Raw genomic sequence first — 17330 nt, 5'->3', positions numbered from 1 at the left:
CTTAAGGATGCTTTTAACTTTTGTTTGGATGACCCCTTACCACTGTGGGAGATGGATCAATTAAGGATTCTGGACTTCTGGAATTTTTCCAAGTATCTGCACCACCGCAAGGACTGGCAGATCCTGACACCACCAGAGCCTGCCTGCAGTGACCACCTCACCCTTCCTCCATCGACAAGTCAAGTGCCAGATTCTCTTCTGCATCCAACTATAAAACGGAGGTTAAGAAGGAAGAGGGCCGCCAAGGCTGCTGCATCAGTCTCTGTCTCCACCAAGTCAGTTCCTGTCATTCCAGAGCCCATCAAGCCAACTTTAATTGTCCCCGAGTCAGTCAAGTCAGCCTCAGTCATCCCAGTGCCTGCACAGATGGTTCCAGTCACCCTAGGGCCATCCATGACAGTTCCAGCAACTCCAGATCCAGTCAAGTCACTTCTAGTTGGCTTGGTCTCTGCTGAGACTGTTCCTGCTGTTTCCCCAGAGTCTGTCCAGTCCACTCAAGTCATCCCAGAGTCTGTCCAGTCCACTCAAGTCATCCCAGAGTCTGTCCAGTCCACTCAAGTCATCCCAGAGTCGGTCCAGTTAATTTCAGGCATTCCAGAATCGATTAAGGTGGCAGTCACCCCAGAAGTGGCCAGTCATGCACTTTTGTGCCCCCGGAAGCATAAGAAAAGGAGGGTGCATGTTGTGCAGTCAAATGCTCTTCCAGAGGTCCCAAGCCCACTGGTCCAGGAGGGCCAGAGTACAGAGGTCTCTAATCCATTGGCCCAGGAGGGTCCAAGTTGGGTGCCTCAGAGTTCAGTGGTACCAGAGGACCTGATTCTGAAGGTCCCTAGTCCAGTGGTCCTGGAGGACCATAGTCAGGAGAGCTTAAACCCATTGGTCCAGGTGGGCCCAAGTCAAGAGGCCCCTAGTCCAGAGGTCCAGGAGGACCTGACTCAGTTGGTCCTGTATTCAGTGGTTCCAGAAATATTCAGTCTGGAACCAAACCCTAAGCCGCATACTTCACTAGCTATGCCTGTGTTGAAAGAACCTGAGACTGCACAGCCTGAATCAATTACCAGTCCTGTCTTGTCCAAGGTGTGCATTCAAGTCAGCACGGCTACCTCCACAGAAACTGTTCTTGACCTGGCCATGGAGGCCATTCCAGAGCATCTCACCCTGCCTGTTATGGCCAAGGAGGCCACCTCTGAGCAGCTAACCAGTGCTGTAGTGCCCACAGAAACCAAACCTGCTTGTCATGTCATGCTTTTAGAAGCTATATCTGTTGTGGCCACAGAGGCCCTTCCAAAGCATCCATGTCTGCCTGCTAAACCCACAGAGACCATCCCAGGGATATTATCCAGTCAAGTCATGCCCACAGAAACCGACCCTGCCAGTCATGTCACTTCCCCAGAAACTGCTCTGGACCAGGTCACGGAGGCCATTTCAGAGTGTCTTGATCTGCCCGCTATGGCCACGGAGGCCACCTCTGAGCTTCACCCCAGCCATGACTTGCCCAATGAGAGAATTCCCGCCAGTCACGTCACGTCCACTGAGGTCGTTCCTTCCAGCCTCAACACTGTCAAGTCTGCTTCAGCCCAGAAGTCTTCAGCATGGTCTATGTCGTCTAAATCTGATGTAACCTCTGAAGCTGTGCCTGTCATGGTCCAGAAATCATCAAAGCTATCCTCATTACCTGCCCGTGCAGTTAAGGCCCCTGAATTTGTTCCCAAACATTTCCCTAATCAAGAGACTCTTTCCGAATCTGTTCTGGACATCAAACCTAGTTGGGAGTCCCCACCTGTGAAGCGGGCCCCGATATCTAGAGGTATCTCTAATCAGGTTCTCATCCCACCCTCTGTGTTGCCTGGCCGTCCTCCAAAGCCAGCACCTCCCTGGGCAGGTACAAACTATCCTACTGGACTTCTGCCTTCCCAGGTTCCTGCCTTCCCAGTTCCACCTCCTGTGTTCCCTGGCTGTTATGGGACTCCAATGTTTTCACCCTGCCCACCCTCCCAGCTATTTCCTCCTATGACTCCTCTGCCTAGTGTGGACGCCTGGAGGCATCCATTGGAGGGGGGGTACTGTCAGGGTTCTGCCCTGGCGGCCTTGTCTGCGTTGTCTTTGTTCCTTGTTTCTATGTTTGTGTTGTGTGTCAGCACATGGCTTTGTCTTTGTTTGTGTTTGCCATGTGCTCCTCTTGTCCTGCCTCCTTGTTTGCTGTCACCACGCCCCCTGGTTTAGTCCTGTCTAGTCCTCGTTTCACTAATTGTGCTCACCTGAACCTTGTGTGCTCTGGTTCCTTTATATTGTGCTTCCTTCCCTCATGTCGGCGCTGGTTTGTTGCGTCATTGTGTGTGTGTGTGTGTGTGTATATAGAGCTCTTAGATCTTGTCAGTCAGTGATAGATTTAGCTTTCCTTGTCTGATTATTTTCTTTCTTGATAAATTCTAGTTTTTCTTGAGTTTTGTCTAGTTCTACTTTTTATTTTGCTTTAGTTCTCCAAACTTTTGATTTATCTTTTGTTTTGGATTTGGTCAACTAATCCTTTATTTATTTTAGTTTTCTGCAAGGGTGTTCTCTTGCTTTATTTTGTGTTTGCTAGTTTCAGTCATTTACTTTTATTATTTTTATTTTATTTCCTTTGTTTCTCTAGTCTTAGTTTTCTGCTTCAGAATTTGTTGCCTCATGTTTTATTTTATTAACTCTCTCTTGTGCCTTGCCTGTTTGTCTTGTGTCTTGTCTATTGTTTGAATCTTGTGTCTGTTCCTGCCCCTCTCTGCCCTGTGTCCTGAGTTTGCCTGGCCACTGTTTTTGACTGCCTGGCAGCCAAGACTGGAACTACTTGAGAGATAAGCATCAAGCCTTGAGTTCCTCGTATTCCTGACTGGTTCTTCCCTCCTTCATCCCACCTGGTGCTGCTTCCTAAGCTGTCCTCAGGTCTGTTGTCACCTTGGACTGATTCTCAGTGGTCATCCTCCCTGCCTGTCATCGTGTCGCCTGCCCTGCCCTGCTGTTTGACTGTTTCACACCTTAAACTCCCTGTTGTGCCTTGTCTTTAGTGTTAATAAAACCCCTTTATTGCTCATTCTGTGCCTGGGTCCTCACTCCTGCCAAAACCTGACACCTTTTCACAATATTCTAATTTTCTGAGATACTGAATTTGGGATTTTCCTTAGTTGTCAGTTATAATCATCAAAATTAAAAGAAATAAACATTTGAAATATATCAGTCTGTGTGTGATGAATGAATATAATATACAAGTTTCACTTTTTGAATGGAATTAATGAAATAAATCAACTTTTTGATGATATTCTAATTATATGACCAGCACCTGTGTGTATATATATATATATATATATATATATATATATTGTCATTAATATCAGATATCAAAAAAGTAATATAATTTATTGGATCTGGAGAGCAATTTTGTTGCCCTGTAGGCTGCACAAACTGAAATCCTTCGACTCAACATACATTCTGAAGACAAGCAGGAAGTCCTTTTTATTTCCCTTACAGACCTTCACTAACAATGAGACCAACTGTGACTACTTAAAATAGATATTAAGGTTTTGATCATATGTTTTTGCCTATAGCGACAATCCCGTGTCTGATAAAAGAGCTGAATAAACAATTAATCTTTCCAAGCATGATTGAGTATGCCGTGACTCCTGCAGTCCTTAATTCTTCACTTGCAAGAGATAAACACTTGCGCTTTTATTTTGATCAGATCACCAGCTCATCGCGTGAGCAAATGTGCGCACTTCTCTTTAAAACACGCAACACAAACACATGCACTGTATATATAGCTACTTAATCGCTGTATTTTGCTGTTTTATAAAGGCACAAAGCCATATCACGGTTTTGATTTTAGTTCGTTGGCAAAATACAACATTAGAGACCATTTAGTCTAAGTCTATGTTTTAAATTTTCAGTTCATTATGAAACAATGGCGGCACAGGGTAATTAATAGGAAACACTGAATGAATGTTCAGCTGACAAATGTGCTAAAGTTGTCATATCAGTTGTTATATCATAATAAAAACCCTTCAACCGGACCGAACGAGAGTCTTGAGGCCTGCCGCTGCTCTGAGGGAGTGACAGGAGGCGTGGCTCTGTACAACTGCGGTGTGCGTGAACTCGCTGTCGGAGAGAAGAGAGCGAAAGCGCTGCAGGTATCGGCGTATAGCTACTGCAGAAAAGCGATATTGAACTGTTTAACATATTTTAATAGAGAGATTAGAAAAATGATATCTTGACAGCACCGTTAAGAAACCTCAAACCTGAAAGATTCGGGGCTTTTGGAAAAACATTCGGGGTTCCAGCCCCCTTAGCCCACCCCTAGCTACGCCCCTGGTTTGGATTATTATCACCTGACTTTCACCTGGACTCTTCATCCTTACTTGTCCATTTCGACAGAATTACGCCCGGACCTGGCTCTCGGTGAGTGACGATCCCTATGGGACTTCAAAAATGAATTAGTTCTCCATCTGCTGGTTTCTTCTGTCTGTTAGAACGAAGTATCGTCTCTTTTTTCATCTCTACCAAATATGGCAATTACTTTTACATCCTCTGAACTCATGCGATTGAAAAATCGGTCAGTAACACACTTGTCATCAGACATTTACCTACGATGTGCTGTTCTAGGGATTCTTCGTCGCTCACGTTATGTCCACCATGTTGCTCGCCTTGCGCGGCTTACACGATCAACTACGACTGCATTGCCGAGCAATATTCCTGTAATATTGTCCAATGAGCGACTGTTGCGGCGTCGCCGTTCGTCTCAGTGCGGCGTGAACTTCAACTTACTTCGCTTGTTGCCAGAGATGCCTCAGTCCGACTTCGTTCCGCGAGAATCTAATCAGACAGAGGTTAAAATAGCCTTGTTAAATGCAAGATCAGTATCAAACAAAACATTTATGTTAAATGACTTCTTTTTAACAAACACTCTAGACTTCTTGTTCATCACTGAAACCTGGCTCACAGAAAATGACTTAAGCCCTTTATCTGAACTTTCTCCTGTACACTATAACTATTATAGTTGCCCTAGCCTAGAACTTCTAGTCGGGGTGGGGGTGTTGCTGTCATTTTTAAGGACTGTTTCAAATCTTAACAGTTGCTTACACTAGTTTTGAGGTTTTAATGTGTAAAGTAGAATTTACTTGCCCATTGCTTTGTGTTTTGATTTATAGACCACCAAAAGTTAACAATGACTTTTTAGGGAAGTTTTTAGATTTTCTATCCTATGTGGTCTCAAGTACTGACAAGTTGTTGATTCTTGGTGATTTTAATATACATCTTTGTTGTCCCTTGAAACCTTTTGTAAGAGATTTCGTTCAACTTCTAGACTCTTTTAACCTCACACAACACATATCAGGTCCAACACACAAACTGGGTCACACGCTTGATCTAGTTTTATCATTAGGCCATGACATTAGAAATATATCTGTAAGTGATGCTGGGCTGTCTGATTGCTGGCCGGTTTTGTTTGACAGCGTGATTTCCTGTCCTAGTCCTGTAAACCAGCCTTCTACCGTTCAAGGTCTATTAACCCCTCCACTGCTTTGCAATTTATGGATGCTTTTTTGGCCCTCCTAGCTCACAGTGATGTGATATCGTCGCAGGATCAAAATGTTGAAGAGCTGGTAAATCGTTTTAACTCTTCAGGTTCAGAAATTTTAAAAGTAGTTGCCCCTTATAAAACCAAAAAACTGAAATCAAATAATCAATCATGGTTTAATAGCGACATAAAAATTTTAAGGAAAAAGTGCAGAAGGGCAGAAAGTCAATGGAAGAAAGACAAATTACAAATTTCATATCAAATCTTACAGAGTAACTTGTCTAACTTCCAAGAAGCAGTTTCCTTGGAAAGGGCAAAATACTTCTCAAACATAATCTCAAAATATTCCCATTGCCCAAACGTACTGTTTTCTACATTAAACTCAGTATTAAACCCTTCTAGGCCGGCAGGTCCAGAACCTAGCCTATACTTATCTGAGAAGTTTTGTAACTTCTTTATAAACAAAATTACTGAAATTAGGGCACAGATCTCTAGTAATTTAACTCAGAATTGTCAATATGCGAATATTTGCTCCTCTGCTTTTTCTTATTTTCAGACTATTTCACACTCTGAGCTGTTGGGCATTATCTATAACATGAAACCAACCACTTGCTCTCTTGATGCCATTCCTACAAAGTTACTAAAGGATGTTTTGTCTTCTGTGTTGCCAAGTCTTCTTTCTATTATCGCTATTAGTCTTCTTTCTATTCTTTCTATTATAGCTCCTTACAAACAGGTACTATTCCATCTTGCCTTAAATAGGCTGTGGTCCATCCTTTACTCAAAAAAGCTAATCTCGATCCCTTTGATTTTAATAACTATAGGCCCATTTCGAAACTTCCATTTTTGCACAAAGTTCTGGAAAAGTGTGTACTAAATCAAATTTCCCCCTACTTAATCTCTAACAACATTCTGGATCCTTTTCAGTCTGGTTTCAGAGCTAAACACAGTACTGAAACTGCACTTTTGAGGGTAGTAAACGACCTCTTACTATCTGCAGACTCTGGCAACTATACTATTCTTTTATTATTGGACATAAGTGCGGCTTTTGATACTGTGGATCATCGTATCCTGTTAAAGAGATTACACCTTGAAGTTGGCATTCATGATGTTGGCATTCATGAAGTTTTAGTGATTTGGAGACCGTTATTCATGCTTTCATCTCAACCAGGTTGGACTATTGTAACGCTCTATACACTGCAATAAATCAGGCCTCGCTCTCACGATTACAACTGGTACAGAATGCCTCGGCTCGTTTTTTGACAGGGACAAAAAAGAGAGAACATATTACACCTGTGTTAGCATCACTTCATTGGTTACCTGTTCAATTCAGAGTTGATTTTAAGGTTTTAGTATTTATATTTAAATCCCTTCATGGTCTTGCCCCTTCTTATATTTCAGACCTTCTCCACACCTACTCTCCTGTGAAAATGCTCAGATCTTCCACCCAGATGATATCAAATGTTCCAAAATCTCGACTTAAATCCAAAGGTGACAGGACTTTCTCAGTTCTTGGTTCTAAGCTCTGGAATTCCCTACCTTTGTCTATTAGACTGTCCCCTACTCTATCTACATTTAAATCTTCTCTTAAAACATACTTTTTTTCTCAGGCATATGCTTAATTTGATAATCATTTTCATTTTAAATTTTGTTTAATTTTATTTTGTCTTAATTTTATTCATTTTGTTTTGTTTTCTTTCTATATATTTTATTAGTATTTAAATTGTACTGTATGAGGATGTTTTGTCTTGTATGTTGTGCAGCACTTTGGTCAGCATTTATGTTGTTTTAAAGGTCTATATAAATAAACTTGACCTTGACCTTGACCATATACCTTCATGATTTTTGAAGGCAGCATAGATGTAAATTTCGCTGTATGATATCCCACAATCCTGTGCTTGCAATTCTGTGACAGCTATGCCATCTGAAAGTTGCGGTTGGTGGTAAGATTGTGTAAATGTAACCAACTTTTACAATTTTGATGTTAAATTACTATTGTAGTACTTAATATTTGCAAAGCTCTGCCTCAGTAACCTGTCCGAAATCAGTTTCACGAGTTCACACTTACAATAAACCCTCAATAAACTCCTAATTTACTGCTTATTAATATTTAGGAAGGTAGTTGTTAAATTTAGCTATTGGGTAGGATTAAGAATGTAGAATAAGGTCATGCAGAATAAGGCATTAATATGTGCTTAATAAGTACTAATAAATAGGCAATATTCTGGTAATATGCAAGCTAAAAAGAAACTTGTTAAAAGACCCTAAAATAAAGTGTTACCAATGCTGCTTGTAAAGTCATTGCCTGATATGGCAGTGAGCCAATGAGGGAGCTGCCAAAATGTGTTTTCAGATGCAGCCAAAATGTGCAGTGCTGGTGGGCCTCCAGAACAGGTTTGGGAACAACTACCCTAGACAATAACAGCCTTTCTCAAACCAAAGTGTGAGCTGAGACACATTTCTTTTTTCTTGGGTTTTTTTTTTTTTTCCCTGAACAACAACAAACCCACTCGGCAGTTCAGATGGATGGATAAACCTCCATTATCATGGAATGAGCTCATCTTCTCGTAACATTCAAAATAAACATGGGGCTGTGTGTCATTGACCAAAGGCTGATATAAATATTTCCACTACCCACTGCAACTGTGACCCCACTGCTTCACTTACAATGAATGTGAATTCACTGAAGGTCTGTTGTCTGTTTAATTTTCCAAAAAAAAAAAAAAGCTTTCTAACCTTTCTCAAGATAGCTAGATGAATGTGCATGGGGTTTAAAGTACTCTGAGTAACACAGAATAAAGAAAAGTCATACAACCTAAACAGCAAAGAAAAGGCAAAGGAAACCTAAGCTGAGCTCGGGAAGTCCACTAGATAAACTGAACATACTGGTAAGAAAGAGAACACTAGACAGAAAAAGGATAAAGACCATGTCTAAAAAAAGAGTGTATTATGAAAGCATAAGAATGGCAAGGTAAAGATAGAAAACTATATTTTCCTTATCACCTCTAAAATCACTTTTAACTATCACTAGTCAATGAGTCACATTTTTCCAGTTAATCTGACAGATGACTGGAGGTGTGACGCTGGTGATTCTGTAGTGCTCTGCTCTCGCATGTAGCAAAGGGAAAGTTTATTCTTAACAACATGGAAACAAAGTAAGGAAGGGTTTGTGGTCATTTTTACACTGATCTGCCAAAATGGGGAAAAATAAGTTTCAGTTTCATTAGCTGCAGCTTGTACGCCCACTTGATCACAAGTTGCCCTTTTTTTTAGTTAAAAATATTAAGAGAATTTCTGAATGATAAATTGGTGGAGTGATGGTTTACTGAACCGACAACTGTCAATTTCAGTATTTACTGACCATATTGTATTGTTTGTACATTGCACACAGTATATTCTATTCTATTCTCCACTGTTGGGGAAAGCAATAAAAAGTCACTCATGCAACACTGTTGCAAAGAGACTATAACTGAACTAAGTGAAATGGATAGACGTTTTTATATTCTTAACGTTTGCTTTATATATTTTTATTAAAATATTCATAGAGCTTATATCAGTACAGCCAAGGCTTTGGCACAGCTAAGGATATCAAGCTATCTTTTTCTTTGTTTTCTGACTGCTGTGTTTATATACAGCAAAATATTTTACAAATAGTGTGGTCTAACATTATTTAACATTAAATATTACATAGTGTAAGCTAACATTATAGACAACAATTTAAGCTAGTTGAAACTGGAAACCGAAAGTGTTTCTGTGACACTCCTTGTCATCTATTTCCATTTTGCAATTCATACAATGAAAGCTGCTTTTAACTCATCCAGACCTCTGGATGTTGGATGAGATACAGTGCAGGTTTGAGGAGGACCGTGACAAGTGAATGTTAGGCTGTCATGGAAAGTATAAAAGAAACCAGTCCACAGAATCTGTATCTTCCATTCCAACATCTTCACCACCATGGGAAAGACCAAAGAGCTGTTAAAGGACGTCAGGGACAAGATTGTAGACCTTCACAAGGCTGGAATGGGCTACAAGACCATCAGCAAGAATCTTGGTGAGAAGGAGACAACTGTTGGTGACAAATGTTGACTATTACCCCAAAAACATCATCCCCACAGTCAAGCATGATGTAGAAACATTATGCTTTGGGGCTGTTTCTCTGCTAAGGGTACAGAATGACTTCACCGCATTGAGGGGCCGATGGGCGGGGCCATGTACCGTAAAGTTCTGGATGAGAACCTCCTTCATTCAACCCGAACACTGAAGTTGGGTCATGGATGGGTCTTCCAGCATGACAATGACCCAAAATATACCACCAAAGCAACAAAGGAGTGGCTCAAGAAGAAGCACATTAAGGTCATGGAGTGGCCTAACCAGTCTCCAGACCTTAATTCTATAGAAAATCTGTGGAGGGAGCTGAAACTTCAATTTGTCAAGTGACAGCCAAGAACCTTAAGGATTTAGAGAAGATCTGTAAAGAGGAGTGGACCAAAATCCCTCCTGAGATGTGTGCAAACCTAGTGACCAACTACAAGAAACGTCTTACCTGTATGCTTGCCAACAATAGTTTCTCCACCAAGTTTTGCTTGAGGATCAAATACTTATTTCACTCACTGAAATGCAAATCAATTTATAACATTTGTACAGTGTTTTTTTAAATGGATTTTTTGCTTGATATTCTGTTTATCCGTTAAAATAAACCTACCATAAAATTATAGACCCTTCATTCCTTTGTAAGTGGTCAAACTTACAAAATCAGCAGGGATCAAATAATTATTTTCCCCACTGTAGATAGATAGACAGATAGAGCTGCTGAACTGATTAAATGATTATCTTTCTAGAAACCACAGTTGGGGAGGTTGTTGAAACTTTAGATAATTCCAGTTTTCCTGTCATCAAACCAAAACCACACATATTAAGATGTGGTCTATTATATTTAGTCTGTGAGGTCTCTAACTGCTTCTAACTTTCCATGGTGTGTAAGTACAGACCACGAACATGCACACAAAAATCATCCACACTTTCAAAGCTGAACCGACTGGGGCAACACATTCTCACTCCACATATGGACGTCACATATGGACGCTTGGTCAGGACCCCTTGACATCACTTTTTTTTTAATGCACAGGGTACTGTAATTTTTCAACATGCAGGGTACTCAATTGTTTTTAATGAGAAACCTTTGGTATCAATGCTCAAATGTGTTGGGCATGGGAGTTTTATCTTCATTATGAAATTAAATACTTTGGTATAATTTTACCATTATGACATATGTTGTGTTGTGATTTAAACAGGATATAACAGGCAGATACAGCTACAGTCACAATTTATTCCAAAAGTACAAATATTCCAAGTGTTCCAAGGCCAAATGATTGATTTGTGTGAGGAATAGGCCCAAAGCGATCACCGTCTCAGATCAACAAACCTATAAATATGTTTTGATGTTCTAGCACTGAAAAATGGCTGGGGCTCCAGATGAACACTGCCTGTGAATTAACATTGAAAAAGACAGTACTTGGTAACGCCTCACCTCATATGACATTTAGTCATGCTTATTACAAAAAATGCACCAACCACAAATCTGGGAAACCAGCCAACTGAGGAACAATTACCATGCATACAGTGGCGTGCACAAGGGGGGGGGGGGGGCCGCGTTCCCATTTCCCCTCCCCCAGAACGTGATTTCTACTGTGGGAGGACAATCGACACCCCCTCCCACACACACCCACCCCCCGAGGGAGAAACCCATCAACACACAACGCGCTTGCGCCCCTGCCCTCGCGGAGGTCTGTGCACACCCCTGCATGCAGACATGCAGGAGAATACATTTGAGTGGCAGAAGAAAAGTGGTTTGGTTTTGTCAACTTGAATCTAATCCTATAACCCGGTAACACTTTACAATAAGGTTCATTAGTTAACATTAGTTAACTACATTAGTTAACATGAACTAATAATGAACTGCACGTATACAGCATTTATTAATCTTAGTTAATGTTAATTTCAACATTTACTAAATACATTATTAAAATCTTGTTAACATTTGTTAATTCACTGTGAACAAACTATGAACAACTGTATTTTCATTAACTAACATTAACAAACAATAGTAAATACAGTAACAAATGTATTGCTCATGGTTAGTTTATGTTAGTTAATACATTAACTAATGTTTAATGAACCTTATTGTAAAGTGTTACCTATAACCCTGAGTTTGTTCAACTACCATAAACAGGTCCCTGGTTTCATTGTTAAACCTACCCATAACAATTTCTTGATAAAATGTAGAAATATAAACTGTATAATAACAATTACTTATTTATTGCAAAAATGTCAAAATCAGTTCTAAAAGTTGTTCAAATGTTGCAGTCCTCTCTGGCGGTATATATAAATATAATAGTTTTGTATGAGGTACAGAGCAGAATTTAAGTTATTAATCACTGAAAATCTTGTCCCAATCCACTTCATGAAGGCCTACATCAACTGAAATGTCACAATCTGTGATAAAGAAGGCAAGAGTCAATGAGGCGGCAATTTTTAAATTTACGTATAACAAGTGTGGGATTTGATGTTTACAGTTGCTGCCGAGGATGCAGATGATGTTCACTGAATAAAGGCTTGAATTTGGGTCAGTTCCTCAAAATTGTATGGATTCTAAAGACTTGGTGTACAGCGCACATAAAATTGATTACTTTTTTAAATTTATGTTGCAATTTTTGGTGTATTTTATGGTTCTATTGTCAGTCACAGCATAGGGCTATACTGAGAAAACGGCTTTTGTGTCCCACGGCAATTGAAATATTACATGATAAATAATCAGTCGCAGAAATGCTACTCATTTTAAAGTCTAGTTTAACATTATTTAATCTTATGAAACTAGTTTGCAAAAAAACATATATGAATACTCATGAAATCATGTTGGACCATTGGATTGTTGACATTTGCTATTGCTGCAATCTCATGTAAGTGATAGGTTGCTGATTATTCCATCAGCTTTCGAATTATTGCAGAAAATAAGCTCTATGACAAACAAAAGTTTACATTTCTTACATGTTTTGTTCATCTTGATACAATTTGGAATACAAACTGCAAAATTAAAAAGCTAAACGTAGGCTATAAACAAACTACACTACGGTCGCATGACTTTAACGTCACCATCACTAAGCTTCCAAAAGCGTTTTCAGTCTTTCTTTAAAAACATTTTCCCTGAAAGTTCAGATTATAATAGTTTGGGGAGAGCTCAATTATAAACATAATGAGGCTGAGAAAGCAGACACTAAGTAGAAGAGTTTAATGTCCCGGACAACATCTGTATTCCCATTTTGCCACAAGTAAAAAAAAAAAAGTTCACAAGAGGGTATTACTTATGTATTTTATGTCATAGAATAAAATGTGAAAACATCTTGAGTTTGTGTTAACTACACATTATTTCAAGCACAAACAAAAACCCATTCAAAAGCATCCAAAAGCTGAAAAATGCTCCTTTGGAGGATGCATTCCAAGGCAGGAAGACATCAAGACATGTGGTGGTGAAAATAAATAGTGTGTAATAAGTGATTCAACTGTACATTATCCCTCAAATGTCTCTTGTATGAACTTGTTTCTAGACTCAAAGCTTCTTGAACTGTATTTACTTCTGGCAAGTAACGTGCAATAAGTTTATTTTACTATAACAACCAACTGGATGTACAGTATAAAGCTCTTTCTAAACATGGATATTTATGGAACCTTATAAAAATGTTTCTATTTAGCATAAAAAATGGTTCTGCTATTGTTACTGTAACAGTGCTGACCTAGAAGCAGATGAAGACAATAGTGAAGAAAACCCAAGTGCAGTTTATTTACAGTGTCCAAATATCCAAAAACATGATACATAGTATAAACAGAATCCAAAACATGAAATAAATGAACAAAACTTGACTATGAACAGACCTGGCACATGGATGGAACCATGGAATGGCATGCTACCTACTTCAATATAGGACAACTAGACAAGGCAAACATGATACAGGGGAGACTATCACATGACTATCACAACCAATGAACAAACAAAACTAATGAAACAAGAACCAATCAGAGCATGACACATGAAACAACAGAACCAATCAGAACATGCCACAGTAGACAAGGGAAGCACATGATAAACAGGAAACATGATTATGAGAATTTCAAAATAAAAGACAAGAAAACATGAAACCATATTACCTAGTAAGAAGACTGTAATAATTTGTTTTATCAAAAATTTGCTGGTGAGTTTGCCTGAAGAATTGTCTAGAATGAGGCCAGTAAGATTTTTATTTCCCTGTTATGAAATTTATCATAGCAAATAGGAGAATTTGCTTGTGTTTTTCTGTTTAAGAAAAGTAAAGTCTAGATAACAATTCTGGACTCCCCTAGCCCTGTTGAAAACTTGTGTTTTGGAATGAAACATAGGCCTAACATTTTCAAATGTATGTCTAACTACTGTCTGTCTGAGGCAGTAATATAAACTCAGAGAGCAAAGCGTATTTAAATTCTGAAAAATCTATTTAAAAATAAGCCTTGAAAATAAACCACAGTGATATGGTGACTAACACACAATGCCCTAGGAGAGAATGGCCTTCATTCAGGAAATAAACCTTATATGAATAAACCATATATTCCCGTCTACAACCATAACAGATTTTTTTTTTTTTTTTTTTTACCAAGGAAGGCAGTAAGTGGATAATTTGTTTTATTACATATTTGGTGGTGAGTTTGCCTGAAGACTTGGCTAGAATGAGGCCAGTAAGATTTTCCTCTTATGTAATTCAAAAGGAGAATTTGCTTGTATTTTTTCTGTTTAAGAAAAGTCTATATAAATATTCTGTACTGAAAAGCATGTTGTGTTTTGGAATCAAACATTTCTTTTTAAAATGTCTGTTTACTGATATACAATTTAATGTCCTTTTTTATTTTTAAATAAAAGTGTTTGTTTGCCACCAAGTGTTAGTTTTCCTACATCTTGAAACTTTTAGTTATATAAATAGGGGCAATCTTTGAAGGATGAACAAATAATATTTTGGTCGTCACATTAAAAATAACATTCAAATGGGATAATATTTAGAGCTTTGAAGTGCTGGGGAAAAGTCTGAAGTACTTGAAAGTCCTTGAAAAATGCTTGAATTTCACTCTAAAAGGTTGAACCCTGAAATGAATAATGTAAAACCATTTGATTTCCCAACTTTCATTTTGAAATTGCGATTAACAATAATTTGCATATTTAGAAACATGTCGATGCATTCTTGTTCGTGCGGCAGGAGTTTATAAATGACTTATGCTACAAATCTGGTGAAATGCTGGCATTGGGTTTATGTTTATGCAACAGAAATGGCAGCTCCTGTCAGTTGGAGAAAGGTCTAACTGCAGCCTGTAGATCTTCAAATGGGGGTGGGAATTCCAAAACGGGGTGGGAGCTCCAAAATAGGGTGTGGCTTCCTCCCATTGGCAGATAGGCAACTGACATGCATGCAAGATATTTTTCCCCCAATCCAGCTCAGCGCAAACTCCGCCCCACAGCCGATTCTAAAGATGTCATTGGTCAATTGCTTATATCCTACACAATGCTATGCTACAGCAAATGCTAACCCCTAAACCTACCCTACACCTGACCCTAACCTTAACCAGTGAAATTGACTGCATGGCGGGATTTGCGCTGAATAGCGTGGTAAAGAAAGTTGCAGTTCAGGAGATAAGCAGTTAATAAGATATATCCGATATGAGATCGCCAAGCTGGGCTGTTCCGTAACTCCCCAACTGGACCTCACCGGACAATGGGACCTTTTTAGTTTTTAGCCAGCATTGCTCGTGGAGACCCCACCACATTTTTGAGGTTCTGCCTACTTTTGGAGTACATACTTGGGCCCTGTCCCAAGTGGCACCCTAAACACTTGCGGTCTTCCTACGAGTCTGCACTTTCGTGATGTAATGTCACTTTGACTGTCAGGTAGAAGTCTTCTGCGGAGCTCGCACCAGTGCGGGCTCAGAAAAAGTGTGCATCAAGGGCGCATCGACCGCATGGGGGGGGTTCTGAAACCTAAAATGACAAATGGGACACTCTACGGTCTTGTGGACTTAATGGACATACCCGCGCGGCAGGCATTGTAAGTCCACAAGACCATCAAGGCATATGATGTGTGCCATCTGGGACAGAGCCCTACTTGAAGAATTGGGCAACATGGTGGTGGCACTCTAAAAGAGTGAGTACTGTTCACTGGCAGAAAAAAAAGGTTGCAGTCTGGATTCTGGCACCCTGAGTTTTATATACAGGTGCTGGTCATATAATTAGAATATCATTAAAAAGTTGATTTATTTCACTAATTCCATTCAAAAAGTGAAACTTGTATATTATATTCATTCATTACACACAGACTGATATATTTCAAATGTTTATTTCCTTTAATTTTGATGATTATAACTGACAACTAAGAAAAATCCCAAATTCAGTATCTCAGAAAATTAGAATATTGTGAAAAGGTTCAATATTGAAGACACCTGGTGCCACACTCTAATCAGCTCATTAACTCAAAACACCTGCAAAGGCCTTTAAATGGTCTCTCAGTCTAGTTCTGTAGGCTACACAATCATGGGGAAGACTGCTGACTTGACAGTTGTCCAAAAGACGACCACTGACACATTGCACAAGGAGGGCAAGACACAAAAGGTCATTGCAAAAGAGGCTGGCTGTTCACAGAGCTCTGTGTCCAAGCACATTAATAGAGAGGCGAAGGGAAGGAAAAGATGTGGTAGAAAAAAAGTGTACAAGCAATAGGGATAACCGCACCCTGGAGAGGATTGTGAAACAAAACCCATTCAAAAATGTGGGGGAGATTCACAAAGAGTGGACTGCAGCTGGAGTCAGTGCTTCAAGAACCACTACGCACAGACGTATGCAAGACATGGGTTTCAGCTGTCGCATTCCTTGTGTCAAGCCACTCTTGAACAACAGACAGCGTCAGAAGCGTCTCGCCTGGGCTAAAGACAAAAAGGACTGGACTGCTGCTGAGTGGTCCAAAGTTATGTTCTCTGATGAAAGTAAATTTTGCATTTCCTTTGGAAATCAGGGTCCCAGAGTCTGGAGGAAGAGAGGAGAGGCACACAATCCACATTGTTTGAGGTCCAGTGTAAAGTTTCCACAGTCAGTGATGGTTTGGGGTGCCATGTCATCTGCTGGTGTTGGTCCACTGTGTTTTCTGAGGTCCAAGGTCAACGCAGCCGTATACCAGGAAGTTTTAGAGCACTTCATGTTTCCTGCTGCTGACCAACTTTATGGAGATGCAGATTTCATTTTCCAACAGGACTTGGCACCTGCACACAGTGCCAAAGCTACCAGTACCTGGTTTAAGGACCATGATATCCCTGTTCTTAATTGGCCAGCAAACTCGCCTGACCTTAACCCCATAGAAAATCTATGGGGTATTGTGAAGAGGAAGATGCGATATGCCAGACCCAACAATGCAGAAGAGCTGAAGGCCACTATCAGAGCAACCTGGGCTCTTATAACACCTGAGCAGTGCCACAGACTGATCGACTCCATGCCACGCCGCATTGCTGCAGTAATTCAGGCAAAAGGAGCCCCAACTAAGTATTGAGTGCTGTACATGCTCATACTTTTCATGTTCATACTTTTCAGTTGGCCAAGATTTCTAAAAATCCTTTCTTTGTATTGGTCTTAAGTAATATTCTAATTTTCTGAGATACTGAATTTCGGATTTTCCTTAGTTGTCAGTTATAATCATCAAAATTAAAAGAAATAAACATTTGAAATATATCAGTC

General features: G+C 39.8%; 1 long non-coding RNA gene across 2 annotated transcripts in view; it reads right to left on the bottom strand.

The window, feature by feature from the left end:
- LOC127497049 (uncharacterized) overlaps window positions 1–17330 on the bottom strand; it is a 65997-nt gene that overhangs the window by 27315 nt on the left and 21352 nt on the right. Inside the window, exon 3 of one of the 2 annotated variants that reach the window (XR_007925438.1) lies at window positions 4792–4839. The exons of the other annotated variant lie outside the window; for it this stretch is intronic. This is a non-coding gene — a long non-coding RNA (uncharacterized LOC127497049). The remainder of the gene's footprint in view (window positions 1–4791; window positions 4840–17330) is intronic. 2 annotated transcript variants of the gene reach the window in all.

This window comes from Ctenopharyngodon idella, chromosome 16 (genome assembly GCF_019924925.1).
Source record: "Ctenopharyngodon idella isolate HZGC_01 chromosome 16, HZGC01, whole genome shotgun sequence".
Classification (NCBI taxonomy): Eukaryota; Metazoa; Chordata; class Actinopteri; order Cypriniformes; family Xenocyprididae; genus Ctenopharyngodon; species Ctenopharyngodon idella.
The sequence above is the reverse complement of the archived record's forward strand: the minus strand, read 5'-3'. Positions and strand labels throughout refer to the sequence as shown.